The 18,572-nt window shown below is 37.3% G+C and overlaps 1 pseudogene; it reads left to right on the top strand.

The window, feature by feature from the left end:
- Nucleotides 1-5,342: 5,342 nt before the first annotated feature.
- LOC109461098 (eukaryotic translation initiation factor 4E transporter pseudogene) overlaps nt 5,343-18,572 on the top strand; it is a 113,332-nt pseudogene continuing 100,102 nt past the window's right edge.

Below are 18,572 nucleotides of genomic sequence, written 5' to 3'. Positions count from 1 at the left end.
CACAGACAGTGCTGTGTGAGCTGGTGCATTGTCGTGAAGCAAGAGCCATGAATTATTGTTCAGGTCATCTAACTTTTTCATGCAGCCTTTTCAGTACTTCCAAATAGTAAACTTGCTTAACTGTGTGTGCAATTGGTATGAATTCATAATGGATAATCCCTCTGATACCAAAAAAGGTTAGCAACATCATTGCAACAAGTTCGCAAACTTAATTGTCTGAATTCATACAAGCTCAGACAATTAAGGGTGACCTTCAGGAGGCAACATAAAGAGAGCAATGGAGTAATGGAGGACCCCAGACATTGAACCTTTGCCATATTAATGGAAAATTACAAATAAAAATATAAAATGTACTAATGTTTAGCAGTCAATACCACCAATCAACTGAATGTATAAAAGATTAGTAGAACTATCGGGAAAACATTAACATTTGAGATGTAGAATATTAAAAGATAAGAACAGAGGAACAACTACTAAAATTGTGAGTATATACACACAGGAAGTATCTCAATATGCAGAGAAGGTACCGTGTTTCCCAGAAAATAAGTCCTAGCCAGACCATCAGTTCTAATGAGCTTTTTGGAGCAAAAATTAACATAAGACCCGGTCTTATTTTACTATAAGACCTGGTCTATGATATGATATGATATGATATGATATGATATGATATGATATGATATATGATATGAAATATAATATAATATAATATAATATAATATAATATAATATAATATAATATAATATAATAAAATACCAGGTCTTATATTATAATTTTTGCTCCAAAATATGCATTAGAGTTAATTGTCTGACTAGGTCTTATTTTGGGGGAAACAGGGTAGCACAGAAAACCAAAGCAGAGATCCAGGAATTGAAATGCAGAATGGAAATAAGAGTCATTACTAATGAGTCTTACAGGAGTCTCTTTCAACTTAACAATGTTTTCAAACTTGGAGGGGGGTGGGTGTTAGAATAAATGGGCAAGGATCAGCAACTAACAGGAAAAGAATTAGGGGTCCACTCCCTTACAGCTCTGAAAATAAGGAACTAGAATCTACTAATAGCATCATAAAAATTAATATGCTAACAAAAACTACCTTTTAAAGGAAATGAACTTAGGACGAGAGAGATATCAAATTTTATTCCTGTGATCCACTATTACCCTTAAGAATATGATTTTCTAGGATTTGAAACAGAAGCTATAAATGTCTTCATAGTAACTTTTACTTAATTCCAATGTTGATTATTTAAAATCACTTAAATATATTACTGAACTCAATGGTAAATATTAAGAGTATATTTATCTTCAATATAAAAATATCTTAAAGATTCTATAGAGGGAAGATAGAAGTACAAAAGCAGAGACCTATTATTTTGTGTACGGGACATAGTATGAAGCATAATATAGTGCAAAATACAAACAAATTTTTAAAAATTAAACTTGAGACTTCAAAGTATTTCATTTTTGTATCAAGCAAGTTTCTTTGGTTAGTTTGTTGATTCACTTCTCCTATTAGGGATACTTCAGTAGAAATTTTTTGGGGGGAAAACTACTTAGTATATTAGCAATTCCTTCTCTATGCTTTCAGTTCTTTCAGGACATTACTCACATTGCACTGTAATTATCTGATTGGATGCAGGGCCCTTCACTTTGCTGGCTGAACAAAAATAAAGTCAAAGTTCCTGACAGCAAATTCCCCGAGTGACAAAATGAACTGCTGATATTTACAAAATGGGATTCAATCTAAGCTAATGTAAGTGTCATTTTGCCTCAATCAGCTCACTTTGACATCATATAGGTTTATGAAATATAATTTACATATATTTCAAAAGACTGGGGTGTCATCTTTTTAATGATCTGGTCCTATCAGGCAATATATTAAAATTTATTTAAATGATGTGATCTACAACAGTATTGACATTGTGGAATTTATATGTTCTTTTAAATAGAAAATTATTTCAGAAAAGCAAGCATAAGTATAAAAGCAAATTATTTCAGTCAGACACTGCAGTTGATGATGATGAACTTCACAAAAATCTCTGACATGTTTTCTAGTTCAAATGACCACTCTGGGAAGAAATATTTAAATTCTTTAGAGAGATTAAATAAAAAATAAAATATTAATTTCATCTGTACCACTAGGAGGAAAAAAAAAGGGGAATTTCCATTTTCAACGTAAAATTTCTTAAACAATGTGAACCACAGCCTACAAAAAGGAACTGAGTATTTCTACATAGTTGCTTCTCTTGATAGCAGAAAAGGAGTAGAAAGCAGATATTTTACCTGTTCAATTGACTTGTTCTTTGCAGATACACTTTATCAGTCCCTCAGTTATAGGAATGATTGTTCCTTTAGAGAGTCTCACCCGCTGCTACTTCTTTCTACATAGTATATAACTCTGGAAAGCGCAAGTTAGATATAAGAAAAAAAGTTTCCAGAGAACAGCCAGTGTTGGGTACTGAAATATATAACTATATGGTCTCTCCAAGCCAAGAGGGTTCAGGTGTAATCTGGATGCAAAGGGGGTAGGCTGGGCTATGTGGTATCTCGAGTCCAAACAAGAACTATGATTTAGTCATGTTTCACTTTAACTTACGAGCATTTTCTTAGACTTACATATATTCTCCACCCACAAGAGTGGGTAGCTGGCCAAATGCTCACAAGTTGTTTCTATAGTATCTCTAACAAAGACACTTTGGCAATAGGGACCAATGTGTGTTTGTTGTGCAAATATCAGGGGTCACAACCGCATCACAATTAAACTTTTTACTTTCCTGTATTCTGATTTCTTTAAAGCCCAAACTAACTATATTTAGATCACGGCAAGATAACTAATAAATGCTTATTTTCATGGCTACTTTAGGGGATTCCAGGAACCCTATCTGGTATTTGTTTTCACAAGTGGCCTTTAATGACACTAAATTTATCGTATGCATGTGTCAAGGTAAAAGCTAACAATTAAATAACCCAGATTATTCTGACTTACTTGAAAAGCTGTAAAAGGTACCATACTAACTCTAAATGTCACATGAAACAGAAATGAATTCAGGTTATCCAAACTCGGAATCCCCTAAAGGTGAAAACTTAATGTCTACAGAAATTCTTTCTACACCTACACTGAAAAGGTATAGCTGTTATATCAGGTTCATCAGTTTGTCATTAGGCATTGGTAACATTCTATTACCCTAGAAAGAACACAGTGACAACCTTATCAACTTGTTCACCAGCCTAACTGGGTCACAGGGAGGTGAAAGTGAAGTGAGAAGGGAAAGGTAATAACGTTCTTATGGAACAAAACTGCTGAACAGAAAGCATGTGATTCTTTTCACACAGCAGTTCCCAACTGCTAAAATTTCCAGTTTCCCCTTTCTAGTTAAACCTATTTAAAACAGAAAGCCTGTGTTACTAAACCAGAAAAAAAGAAAAAAGAAAAAACATGGACGTCAAATTGGCATCTGGTGGAAAGTTTTGAAAATAAAATGCTAAGGACATCAGGAGCCAGTTTAAAAAAGGAAAAAAAAAAATTGGAAGCATAAAATGTCAACAGAAATTGGCATAAATTATACCATGCTGGGAATACTTTTGTGTAAAGTTTAAAACCAAAAATGTACTCTTTGTGTGTATATAAATATGTAAAGAGTATAAATATATAGAGTGTATATATATATATATATATATATATATATATACACACACATACACACACACACACATATAAAGAGCATATATGTGTGTGTATACAAGTGTAATATATACACATTTGTATACACACACACTATATATATATTACACACTTGTATACACACATACACACAGAGGGTGCCAAAAAATGTATACACAATTTAAGAAAGGAAAAATGTACATTAAAATTATAATAGTATATACTGATAACAAAAGATGACTACAAGTCATGTGTATATATTTTTTGGCATCCCGATATACATATATATGTGTATATATATATATGTGTGTGTGTGTATATATATGTATATATATATGCATATATATATGCATATATATATATATATACACATAGTCACTCAATAAGAAGCTTTTCAAACAGTCTACAATGAATATTCCACTAAAAGTGTGGGTCTATCTCTTTTCTTTAAGTGCCTTCAGTATTTCAAGTACCTTTATAATGCTAGAGGTGTCACATTGTATCTCTTCAGAAAACAGTGATGCTGGGGACACTTCATATCACTAATGCTAAAAAAAGTAGAGGTAAAGTAAGTTGCTTTAATTCATACTGTATGTTGTGAGTAAAATCATAGTACCTATTAAGGCAAAGTTAACAACATAATTATCAGGATTTCCACAATCTGCAAACCTGGCCGTTTTGAATAATCGTGTGTCCCAATCCAGTTGGTTCCTTAAAAATGTGTTTCCTCTTATCAGGTCTTTCATATTTTGTGAACTGTCAGTTTTGCTCTCATTGTGTAGGTGATAGCCACAGTTTTATAAGCAGTAGACAGCTGCCTCATTCTTCTGTTCATTGACGCAAAAATATTTGTTGACCAGATGTCTCTGCCGGGGTGCCAAAGGTGTATGCTGAACCTCAGGATAAAGCTAGTAAAATTACATTTGAGCAACCAAGTCATCCAACAAGATACTCCCCAAATCATTGTGACACACCCCAATATAAAATATAAGAAGTTTAACATTTTCACAGTGTTTACACCAGGGTTAACAAAGGGTTTTACATTGAGGCAGAAAAGAAAAACAATAGTTGCAAACAGAACTAAAAATAGGTTAAAACACACACACACACACACACACACACACACACACACATCTCAAAATGATAAATTTAGAAATAAGTACAGATGTAGGCAATGCATAACATTATGTTTGTTCTAAACAGTGTTTCTGCCTGTGAATAAAGCGATGCATTAACCCATCCTGTGTGCTCAGCCTCTGCACCTTTGCAAGACCCCTTCCTCACCTGAGTACGTGTTCAGGCATTGAGAGGTACCTGAGCTCATGATAATGATCTCTTATAATGGCAGTCAAAACAAACATTTGCCTCATACACAAGCGGATTTTTTTTAACCTTTGGATTTTTGCCAACTGTGCTCTGTGGAATTAAAATGGATATGATTTCCGTAGGACAGCTGCAATTCTGCATAGCAACCGGAGCACGAGCAAGGACTAGGGAGTGGTGGAGAGAGGAGGGAAGCAATCAAGTATTACTTTTAAGTCAAGCCTTGAAAAACTACAACCTGACCACCGGGAAAGCAGAGCTAGTGACATCATTTGAGGGGCCCAATACCAAAAAAGAATGCAGAGCCCCTTACTCAAACATTAAGAACTAAAGACAGAAAGAGCAGAGCACTAACCAAGCATGGGGTCCCACTCTGTGCAGGTCCCTGTGCTACGGCACGGGCATGAAGTCCTGGGCAAGGACAGCCCAGGTGAAGAAACGCTACCTGTAAAGGCTCAGAACTGGAAAAGAGCGAATGGCCTGTTGTTGGGGAAGAGCTCCAACCTCACAGAGGATGGCCAAAGTAACAAGATTCCGAAGGAGATGACTAGCACACAAGGAGATTGGCTTGTCATAACTCTGCAGTTGCCAAAAGTAGACAATGGGACAGTGGATCAGAGCAAGAGAGTCTGTACCTGCCAGCCCAGCAGACAAGCAGGAGTCTCAGCATGGCAGCACTGTTTCCCTTGCCCCATGTCCCACAAAGTGATGCAAAGTCCTAGACTGCAGCTACACTTGGAGTGGGTTGCACCACAGTTGAGGAACTCAGGTGTAAGGGCTCAGCAACTTTTATAGCAAGCAGTAAACAAGTCAGTCCCTGTTGTCAGGGAGACAGCTGTCACGATAGTTGTGGCACTGGAGTTGCCGTAATTGCCTACCCAGCTCACTACAGAAATGGCTCCGGATTAGAGCACATTAGGCTTATATTTAAGCATATTCACTCAGGATGTGCACCAGGCCACTTGGTGGACTGCCTCTCCCAACACACAGTAAGGGAGCTGGATGTGCCCTTGAAACAAGGTTTCTGTTGTGGGTTGAACTGTGCCTCCTAAAAAGAAATGCACAAGTCCTAGTCTTCGGTTCCAGTGAATGTGACTTTATTTGAAAATAGGGTCTTTGCAGATGTAATCAAGTTAAGACAAGGTCATACTGAATTAGGAGAGCCCTAATGTAAAGACTGGTATCCTTGTCTAAAGAGGGAAATTTGGACACAGATACAGATACACACCCCATGATGACAAAAGCAGAGAGATTGGAGTAATACATCTACAAATCAACACCAAAGATTGTCAGCAACTACCAAAGCTAGGAGACAAGCGAGGAACAGATCCTCCCTGTATTGGTCGGCTTGGGCTGCCATCCAAAATAGTAACCCCTTTATACCTTCCTCTTTTTTTCCCTTTGGGATGAGAAGGTCTATATTATACCTGTCCCACCACTGTATTTTAAAAATAAGTAACTTGCTTTCTAGGTTTCACAGGTCCAAAGATAGAGAGGAATTTTGCCCAAGGATCAACCATACTCTGGGTCTCATCTAAAACTGATTTAAATGAATTAGGAGATGAGATTTGAGACTTTGAGTTAATACTAGAATGAGATAAGGGAGCTGTTGGAATAGGGTGAATGTGTTTTTCATGTCAGAAGAACATCACTTTTGGGGGAGCCAGAAGATAAAGTACTGTGGGTTGAGTGAACGTGTCTCCCAAAAAGATATGTTCAAATCCCAACCGCCATTACAAATGAATGTGACCTTATTTGCAAATGAAGTCTTCGCAGATGTAATCAAGTTAATAAGATGAAGCCCTTATCCAATGACTGAGAGGGAAATTTGGACACAGACACAAAGAGAATGCCATGTGATGGCAGAACAGACATTGGAGTGATGTTATCTTATAAGCCAAGGAATAGCAAGGATTGCTGAGAACTGTCAGAGCTGGGAGAGGGGAACGGAGCAGATTCTCCCTCAGTTTCTCCAGAGAAACCAATCCTGCTGACACCTTGATTTCAGACTTCTAACCTCAACATAATAAAGTTCTGTTGTTTTAAGCCACCCAGTTTGTGTCACTGTATTACAGCAGCCCTAGGAAATAATACTATTTCCTCCAGTTGAATACTCAGAAGAAGATAGTAATTATACTTCTAGTATATTGAGATAGAGATTCTGATATCAACCTCCTAATTATGAGATTCTTACAGACCTAACCTAGGTGTTTATTAGAATCCACTTTGCATATTTACTTTGTGACACCCTGGCCTTAACTGGAAGTGTCCTTGTACCCTATGGTTTGAATGTTTGAAGAGAACTTTGGAAACTGTTATCAAGATCTCTTCATATCGAAATGACTGGAGGGTGAGAGCATTCTCGACTAATAAGGCACACTCTCTAAGGCAAAGGAAACTCATCAGATGGGTGTCCTTCTTTGAAATAAATGAGTTAATGGGTACCAAGGATCAGAACACCAAATTGTCTTCAGAGTGTACACTTTAAGCAGCAAACCTGTCTATCCTATATTTTCTTTCCAATAGCTCACCACTCCCACAGCCAGCCTCAGACAATAGGGTTGTTTCTGTCACATTTTAGAACCCTGACCACCCTGGATGAAGCCAAGGTTCAGTCTATGGACTGAGACAAATTCTCTTTCTCCGGATTTTAAACTAAGACAGAGAAACCGAGAAGCAGTTATAAATGGCCTCTGGATCTAGGTGTTCTCATAAACTTAGAAGTTGGGGCAACCATTCTCAGGCAGTGTATAGTGATGACCAACAAAACTGTGTCTGTAGCAAAGGACAGACAAGAGACCTACGAAAATAGACAGGGTATGACAAGGAAGTTTCTTGATTTTTGCTGGCACTCCTGCTCTCAGGTCTATTTTTTTTCTCTATGTCCAGATGTACATCCTGCCTTTGTTTCTGTGAAATATCTCTGTTTCTTCATTGATAAAATACCCTTACTCTATTTTGAATGGAATTGCTATTTCTTCTAGTCGGATATCTTATTTTCTTGATAGATAGATATGCTTCCTTAATACAACTGAAGAGTGTTTGGAATGATTTTGTTTTTAGGGAGTGAATCCTCAAAAGAAACACCACTATAAATAACCTTCTAGTGGGGAGGGTAGAGAGAAACACTCAGAGCTGGCTAAGTGTAGAGGGACCACACCACCAGTTTAGAAGGCTGCCAGGAGAGCCACTGCCAAAGGAAACAGGCTCCACTTGGATGCTAAGCCCTACGATAATGACAGCCAATGAGGGATGCCCAGAGCAATACTGATCCATTATTATCACAAGGTATATCATGTGATTTGCAACTTTTCCACCTCAGGGTAAGGGATTCTTGGGGAAGAATGGGGACATCCTCCTTAACAGTTTAAGAGAAGTTGAGGGATTGTTATTCTTTGGTTATCTTTCTAGTGTGGAGAAAGAAATAATATTAGCCTTCTAGGGAAATTGGTGCGGTTTAAAGGTGAGAAAACACTGAGTGGGGAACTCAAGCCATTGAAGAAGATTAAGTTCCTATAGGTAGGGGGTTATAGACTAGACTGAATTTATGAGACCCTTCCTTCCTCTTTAAGTACAAATTAAGAACTTAATGCATGATTTCACACATGTTGTGACTGCTCCATAACAGACATGAAAGGTGATTCTACTATTGGAGGGCCTCAAGGTCACTAGGTTGAACAGGATATCATCAGGAAAATAACCAGATACCAACATTATGGGAATGTTCTAGTACTAGAACTTGAAAGATGGGACAGTTCACAAAGTGACAGAAATTCCTACTTCTACTGTCTACTGAAGTGAGGACAATTTGAAATAACTTGTGCTTTATCAAGATTTTCACTTTTTAGCAAGAATCCATTCATTTCCTTGCTTCATGTCCTATAAATTGACGGAGCATATAGTTTTCTTTAAAATTTGAGTCCTGGACTGAGTTCATTTCAAAGGGGCATGAAATCTGTCTGCTGTGTCACTTCTTCAGCAGGAAGTAAGGTGTAGTTTCTGTTTCTTTCCTAGAAAAAGAAAAATAAACCCTGCACTAGAGTCCTTTTTCAGTTATTTAGGCAAGAGATTTGCTGAATACAACATAAAGTCTGTTTTTCTTTCTTTTTTTTATTAATATAGTTAAATATTTTTTAATTTATTGAGGTGACAATTGTTAGTAAAATTACATAGATTTCAGGTGTACAATTCTGTATTACATCATCTATAAATCCCATTGTGTGCTCACCACCCAGAGTCAGTTCTCCTTCCATCACCATATATTTGATCCCCCTTACCCTCATCTCCCACTCCCCACCCCCCTTACCCTCTGGCAACCACTAAACTATTGTCTGTGTCTATGAGTTTTTGTTTCTCATTTGATTGTCTTGTTCTTTTGTTGTTTTTGGTTTATATACCACATATCAGTGAAATCATATGGTTCTCTGCTTTTCCTGTCTGACTTATTTCGCTCAGCATTACTCTCTCAAGATCCATCCATGTTGTCACAAATGTTCCTATATCATCTTTTCTTACCACCGAATAGTATTCCATTGTGTATATATACCACAACTTCTTTATCCATTCATCTATCGAAGGACATTTTGGTTGTTTCCATGTCTTGGCCACTGTAAACAAAGCTGCAATGAACATTGGAGCACACGTGTCTTTATGTATAAATGTTTTCAGATTTTTTGGATAGATACCCAAGAGAGGGACTGCTGGGTCATATGGCAATTCTATTCGTAATTTTTTGAGGAACCTCCACGCTGCCTTCCATAACGGCTGCACCAATCTGCATTCCCACCAACAGCAAATGAGGGTTCCTTTTTCTCCACAGCCTCTCCAACCCTTGTTACTATCTGTCTTGTTGTGCATCTCTTCCAGAGATGTTAGGAAATAACTATGTATGAATGGTTTTTCACAATGCCAGCCATGGATTAAATCTGAAAAAAAAATCAAATCATTCTACGAATCTTTACTTTAGATTGTTTGCAGTTTAAGAGCTCCAAATCAAATCATCTTTCCCATCAAATATGTATTCATCAACCATATGCAATTAACAATAATATTTGACATTTTCCTGCTGTGGCTCCTTCTTGTGACAAGGTACTAATTTTCCAGATGCTTCATCAGGGTAAGAGGAAAGAAAGAAGTAAAAAATGGGAACTTGTCTCCACATTCTGTGGCCTTGGAATCTCCAAATCAAAGCCATCATCCAAATAACCAAACTAAACAGTCCATTTTAAGAATAAAACAAGGCTTCAGGAGTAACCTATAAGCTTCATTAAATAGTCACTTCATAAAATTAAAGATGAAAATGAAATTAAAGAAAACTTTGATTCTCCTAGGATAAAAAAAGGTGAATGATAGATAGCTAAGATAGAATATCTGGACTTTTACATTTTTTTCCTAATGCATCAAATTAATACATTTTTTTCAAATTAAATTAAGTTTGTGAGTTCCATTTTTTAACTATTGTTCTGAAAACAAAAATCCTACTGAAATGGAATAAGAGTAGGTTGGAAAAATTTAGATGGCAATGGGGAAGAAGAAAAGCAATGGAATACAAATAAAACTCAACAACAATCTATAGCTCTTAATACAGGGTAACATTTGAAGTCTAACTAACCCCCTAATAGCTTTTAGAGTCACCAGACTTTAAATATATCATGAATGACAGTATCTGATATTATATTAAAATGCATTACTAAAATGCTGATATTTCAAGGAAAAAAAAAAAAGATTGATGTTTTACCCCTTACAGCACAGACAAAACTCATAATAATCATGTATTAGGCATATGAAACTAAAACATCCTTGAGGAATTAGCTGTCCTTTGTATTTTACTTTGGATTTCAGTGATGTTGATGGGTACATATCAGTCAAAAGCAAATGTTATGCTCCATCAAATGCTCATTCCAGATTCATCTATTTTAAGGAGCAATTTTTTAAAATGCAGTCTCATTTTTGTTAAATTAAACCATCTAAAAAGGAAGGGCAAGTCTCTATACATATCCCATCTTCTTCATTCCCTGTGAAGTCTACAGAATAAAGTGAATTCTATTTCCATGGTGAGTAAACATCAAATGAGAGTTTCTGCTCTTCCCGTCTAATAAAGCATTTTAATCCTTCCTGCAAGCCTTTATCATGAAAGAATGTCAGCGCCTGCATCAAGTTATTTCTGCAGTCAGAAGTCAAGAGATAGGCTAGGAAGGCTGGGATCTCAGGTCTATTGTATGGTGTTTCCACTGGGGACACTGCATCCTGGAGCCTGCGTCCTTCACTGCCAACCCTCAAGGCTTAGTGACAGCAACCTTGGGAGCAAGGTTCTTCGTAATTTCCTTCACCCATTTGCAGAATAAATCATCATGCCAGCAACTTATACCGAGGATAGTTACTTTGACTAAAGGAGTCTATATGTTACCAAGGGCATGTTAAGGTTTAAATTAAGGAAGCTCTGAATCATACAATAGATTTAGAGCTCACTTTCAAAAATAGTTCTTGTTGACATACACTTGAAGATTTAGAAAATTACTATTGTCATCAAGTCCCAATTATTTGAAGAAAGAACTGTGAGGCTTAACAGTAATAAAATCTTTATTTGGGGGTCTCTGATTCAAGTTCCTTTGCCTGGGATGGTCTGGGAGCCAGGTCTAGACCAACATTGCATGGATACCAAGAGTTGGAGCGAAACTACTTAGAAACTGGGTACAGACATACACATACACAATCTTATTTTGCAGCATTGGGCAGTGTTGTATTCAGGAAAAGGGAAAACAAACTTTAAATCTGTTTACACAATTTGTGAATTGACCTAGTCAATTTATTCTTAAATCACTAATAACTGCGGACAGAATATGCGTTCCATATCTATGAATATAATGGTGATCACTTCAAACCTCATGTCTGACCATTTTCCATACCTATGTTCTTTGTTTTCACAAATCAATCTTTAAATGTGTACTGAGCACCTGACTATGGTCTGGACACCACTGCAGGCAGTAGAGATGCAACAGCAAACAGCACAGACAACTCCCCTACTATCATTGAACTTGCACTCTGTGGGGGGAACATTGTTAATAAACAAGTTAAAGCATAAGAAGTATCACTTGAGAAAGCGATCGGTGCTGTGACAAATAAACCACAGGGATGTGTTGGAGAGTTAAGGGGTAAGAGCAAGTTAGCCTGGGGGTAAGAAACAGCTGTGGAAGAAAATGACATTGAACTGAGTGAGATTGAGTAACAGGAAGGTAGGTGCTCATGAATTCAATGTTTTAGGCAGAGAAAACAAGAAGTGCCATCCCAAGCTGGAATGAATTTGGCATATTCGAGCAACAGAAAGATGCTCGGAGTGCCTAGAGCTAGTGAGAGTAGGGAAGAATGGTTAGGCATGACATGAGAAAAATAAGCAAGAACAGCTGAGGTAGGAATTTGTAAGCCATTGTAAGGAGTTGGATTTTATTCTAATCCAATGGGAAGCCAATGAAGGAACTTAATGAAGGGAATTATATGATCTGATCCATATTTTTCAGTTTCTTTCTAGCTTCTGAGTAGGTCACACCAGGCTGCCTGAGCCAGTGGACTGAGAGCTCAGGGGAAGTGGAACTTGCCAGGACTGAGGTGACTTAAGGTTACCTCGATCTGAATGGACAATATGAGGATACGTCATTTCATACCTCTACATCACGGGTGAGGCTAGCGCTAGCCTGCTCTCCAGGATGAAGAGAGGTCCCTCTTCCTGCCACTTAAAGCCATGTCATTTCTTGAAATACAATACCAACAATGCAAGTAAATTCATCCACAAAAAATAACCCAAGTTAGACTATAACAGACATCTATAAAATGCTGAAGAAACTTAATGTGCAGAGAACAGAAAGATCATAAATCCTGGTTTGTAGCAATCAGTGATTGCACCAAGAAGTAACAAGTCTATTTGTACTGAATGTAAATGTGAAACATAATAGACTGTTGCTTAGCAAAGGGGAAAAGTGCTTTGTCACACAATATTTCTGATTGTTGTTTGTTAGAACATAAAGTGATTGATATTTCCTAATGCATATTGTTTAAAACGCACATTTTTATGGGCTCTAGTCTATAAATGATCTTTTTAAGGGTCTTGAATTTTCACTAAGCTGAAGCAAAAAAGGAAAACAAATCTTCAAGGTGAAATATGCCTATAGAGGCTAACCTCAGAAGGGGAAAGGTGTGTGTCAGACACTTCTAGTTGTATCCGATCACCCATATAAAATCCTACCAAAGAACTGTACTCTTCTTTTATTAGAGATGGAGAAACTGAGGCTCAGAGATGTTACAGAGTTTCACCACTATCATAAAATGAGTAAGCAACAGAGCTGTCTCTATAGTCAGAGCTATAACCCAAGTGCAAACCTAAGATCTTTCCATTGCACCATGCAAGGTCAAAGCCAACAATAAAGTAATTGGAGTGAAGCAGGTGAATCTCTGGGGAACCTAAGTATAAAAAGAACTCATGCGTCCTTCCCAGACACCTTCCATTCCCACCACTGCTGGCCTTCGCTGCTCCCAGTGTCTCAGGAGAAGACAACTATACTATGAAGAAGATGATGTGTACATGATCCCTTTTTGGATCTTTACCCTATCCAGCAATGCCTTCACGTTTTATTTGTTTTCATGCTTTCTTGGCCTATGTAAATACCAGCATCTGCTCTCAAATTCTTCATTCATGTTAAAATGGAAATGACTCATACCAAGCAATCTGAAAGAAATATTCATTTTATGAGGATGAGAGATTTCAATTATTAAAATTGATCTCCATAATGAAATTGAACTCCATAAAATTGAACTCCACAAATGAGTCAGTAACTAAGGGTAACTTGTAGAGAACCAGGACTTATCTCGGGTCCTGAAATTGATCTGCATAGATGGTACCTCAAGCACACCTAAGGCAAATTCTGGTCCCGTAATTGACCCCTCAAAGCTTACCTGACTCATCTCCTCCTTCTCTCCCTTCCAGCCAGCCCTTCCAAACATACTTGTGCTTTTCCATTTCTGTATTTAGCTACTGCCATGCATCCCTCCTGAAATTCTCGCCTTCCCCTTCTTTGTCCACACCCTACTCATCCTTCCAGCTCGTGTGCAGGGCCAGTATTCTTAAAGATAATAAATGTCATTAGCATTAAATACTTTTGACATTAAAACCTTTAAAATACAAAAACATAGAAAGAAGAACATTTGTAAATCAATGTGATTCTATCACCGAGGCAACCATTTTTAATAAGCTTTATCTGGCCTTAAGCCTTTTCTGATCATTCCAGCTTTCGGTCCTCAATCTCTCCTCTCTCCTCTCTTCTCCCTCTCTTCTTTCCATCTCTCCCTCTCCCTCTTTAATCCTTTCTCACTCCCTCCCTCATCTCTCTCTTCTTTGAATTCCTTCAGTTTACTAACAATAAAGGGCAGTTGTTCACGTATTTATTCAATTCCTCCTTTAAGAAATGCTTATTAAGCTCACCTACTCTGTATCAGACATCATGCTAAATGCCAGAGCGATACATGGGGCAGATATGGTTTCTGCCTGCATAAAATGTAGAGTTTAGTGCCTATAATTCTGACATAGTGCCTATATACTTGCTATATCTAACTTACTAATTTAACAATCCATGTATTTTATAAGTGAATATTGTCTCCCAAAACTCAGTGAATATTTCTGTGAACTGAACTCCTTGAGGTCAGAAAACACATCATTGTGATCAAACACACAGCAAATACTATTTATCACCATATTCAATGGACACAAAAAGTCATAAACCTGGTATTTTCTTCATATCAAAAACAGCTTCAATTATGTGGGACAGAAGCCCTATTAATGAGCACAATGTTGATTTACGAATCTTCTATCATGTTCCATTCCATTCTATACCAGACCATTTCGGTTAAAAATATGTAACTGAGTAATATTTTGAGTATTATAGTTTGTCTGACCAGGCATAAACGAAGTCCAGTTTATATTAACGTGATTTCTGGGCAGGATAAAATAAAGAACTATTACCTGATCAGATACAATAAAAAGATGGGGAATTACAGTGAAATAAGCGATGTGTGTTTAGAGAGTATAACATAATAACTGTGACTTGCACAGTACCCAGCCCAAAAATATTTGCTCGATTAATTAAATAATGTTGAGAGTTCTCGGGTAAGAAAAGCAGGTGCATTATGAAGGAGTACTGGACTGTAGGTCAGGTGACCTGGGTTCTAATTCTGGTCTAGCCTCCTTTTACCTTCATGGGCCTTAATTTCACATCCAGTGTTGAACGCTTGAATAGCAATTGAAAGCAAGTATCACAAGTAATGTATATGTTGTGACAGATTTTGCTAGACTTCTAAAAACTAGACACAAATAAACATGCATTCTATAGATGACTTTCAATAGAAAACTCTTAACTGCAATAGTACGAGTATATAAAAATCAACTTGCCATGTATAGAAATACACTATATCCTATGAAATTATAATGCACAAAGTAGAATGTCTTTTGGGGAAAACTTTGATCACACTATTCTCTGTTAATCTAAAGTTATCAATTTATTTAATAAACCAGAAAACAAATTCTATGCGTTTACCAAAGAGAACATTCCTTCCTTATGTTTTTCAGAAGGGCCTTCTTTCTCCTTTGATGACCTTTTAGTTTTCACTTTCTCTTTATTTCTTCCTTATGATCATCCACATTCAATCTCCTACAGCTCTTTATTGATAACAGGGACATACAAACCAAAACCAGACATAGCTTTGCCATGTGGCTTCTAGCAAACATTGAGAATAAGCTCTGCCTACAGAAAAGCAGGTATCAAGCCACAGAAGAAATCATTCGCCCGCAAAAATTCCCTCCCAGCCTGGCTCATCTTGTTTACTTTGCTCCTGTTCATTCTTCAAAACTCAATTTAGGCATCACCTTCTCTGAGAAGTAGTTCTTGACATCACCTCTCCTCACTCTCGACTCCTGCTCAGGTAGGCAGCCAGCGCGCCTCCTCCCCACAGCCCTTGTGCAAACCTCTAAGCTGGTCTCTCTCCTTTCAGTAGATCTCTCTCACAGTGGATTGTAAGCTCCTGGACGATAGAAACCATCTCTTACCCATCTTCCTTGCCCCAATAAGAAAGCATACAGTAGGTACATTAGAAATGCTCATTGCTGAGTGAATGGATTAGTCAACAATGAATGAAATAGAAGTTTCTGTATTAGATATATGAAAAATAAACCTAAATGAATAAGCCAAAGACAGGGTCTTAGCATCTTTCTTCTCTCATAGCATGTTCTCCAAATAGTGGATTTTCTTCAGCACATCATGATACTGCAGGCTTTATGAGAGCAGAAACCAAGTCCTCTGCTTTGTAACTTCTTCTGGTGGCCCACAGAGAGGAAAGAGCTTTAAAACATGTTTTTGATGAAAATTATATCTACTTTATACCCCTTCTTTCCATGGGCATTAATATTTCTCATAGTGGGGGCCGTGAACCACATACACCGGCTACCTGGAAGTCAACCTGGGGTGGAATCCCAAGGGTGAGAGTTTACCTAAATACTTCATACAAATTTGACCACACTTGTGGAAACATGAACATATAGATCTTTAAAACAGAGGACCCTCAAAGAGCTTTGTGTCTGACCTCTTCATTTCACGGATGAGCTCAATGAGACATAGGGTTTGGGTGAGTTGTTCAGAGCTATGCGGCTACTTAGTTGGGCGCTCAAGTAGGAGGTGCCACAGGGGATTAGAAGCTTTCCCCAACTTACTTTTGAACAGGCCCCTCAAGAAATCTCAAGCCCAAAATTTTGATAATCTTTAATTCCCCTACTTGATGTTAATTCACTGGCTTCTTAATAAATCCTTGTTTTCCTCCAAATATTTTTCAATTAATCTTTCCGAGAAGAGGAATTAATAATGATAATTTAAATAAGGATCGGGTTTTAAGTATCAAGAGCTTTAGATAGTACTTGAACTTGATGAGCTGTTTGGCAATATTAACTGGTATATACGAGTATGAGAATGGTTTGCAGAGAGATTCTAGGAGCATTCAGAAGCTTTAGTAGCACCTGTCATTCTTAGAATGACTACAAAAAACAAAACAGGAGTCTAAGTGCCAGAAGCTTCTTTTAATATGAGAGTTAAAATGATACCAAGGCACTACTGTATTAGTTATTGGCTCAATAATGCTAATTAACAACCCACCCCCAAACTCAACAGAACATAACAGTAAGTATTTCTTCTCATGCTCACAAGTCTATACATTGGCCACAAATGGGCCTCTCTAGTCCGGACAGAACTGAGCAGCTCTGTTTTTGTCTGCAGATCCTGCTGAGGTAGGCTCCTCAGCAGACTGGGTTCATATCTGAGATAGATGATAGATGAGACAGAAATAGAGATAGAGATAGAGATAGATAGATAGATATTCATTCAGAAGCCTAAGTTGAAGAGGAAACACCTACCTAGAGGAAGTTCTTCTCATGTGATGGCCAAGAGCAAGCTCTACCACACAAGCCTTTGCTCACTTAATGGCTACTAATATCCCACTGGCAGAAAAGGCATACAGCTGAGCCCGAAATCAATTAAGGGGAAGTGTACTTCACCCACAACAGGATGTGGAGGGGGGTTGAATATTTGCTGAACAAGAGACTATTCTATCACAACCACAAAGCTGGCTTAAAATTTGACTTTTGACCAATGTTTGGAAAGAAGTATGTTGCTTAACATAAGCCTCATATGAATATATTTAAATATTATCACTTGCCTCCCCACTCTGTTCTAAGCCATAGGGGATAAAAGCAGGTTATGGCAAAGGGATGACATTAGGAACTCAACTGACACATTTATGATCAAATGCCTTGGTTGACACCAAAGAGCAGGACTCAGCCAAATTCAAACACTCCATATAGTTCATCCTAAAATATAAACTGGGTGAAAGCTTCAGAAGAAATGTTATTTATCCCATGTAACAAGGAGATAAAAATAGGGCTATAAGGTTTCATTCTAATATTTTCTGGTTCTAGCAAGCCAATGGTAGAAAAGTCTGCCTATATCCCTCTTCCTATTTTAGTCCAATACTTACCTCAACTTGATCTCAGCACTCCACCAGACCTACCTGCTTCCCATCCTAAATAACACATGTCACTGACTATTGAGTTACATATGGGATTGCCATATTTTATAATTAAAATTGATTTTTCACAAACAAATTTGGTTCTAAAATATCAACAGTGTCACTGATTTTCAGAGTAGTACGTTATTTTTTAATTATACAATTAAATGTTTGTCTGGGGAAGTCCCAATATATATTTGATGTCCCCACATAATTATTAATGGCCACTGTTAGTCTCAAAATTAACCTGATTTGGCTAATAAATTATATGGAGGCCATAATTATAAAAGACCACATGATGATCTAAAGACTATCACATTGGCTAGTTAGCCCTACCTAAGCTTCTGAAAATAAACTACCAGTGATTTCAGAACAATTTGGTAATGTCATCAGACTTTTATTTGTATAATAAGGCTAATTATTATTTATATTTACCCAGTTCTAATAACTTCTTTCCCAATATCCTACATACATATTTAATTGTCTTTTGACAGAATCCAC

The sequence above is a fragment of the Rhinolophus sinicus genome, chromosome 2, assembly GCF_057876585.1.
Source record: "Rhinolophus sinicus isolate RSI-liver-muscle chromosome 2, RSI-T2T, whole genome shotgun sequence".
Lineage (NCBI taxonomy): Eukaryota > Metazoa > Chordata > Mammalia > Chiroptera > Rhinolophidae > Rhinolophus > Rhinolophus sinicus.
This window is presented reverse-complemented; position numbering and strand designations above follow the sequence as displayed.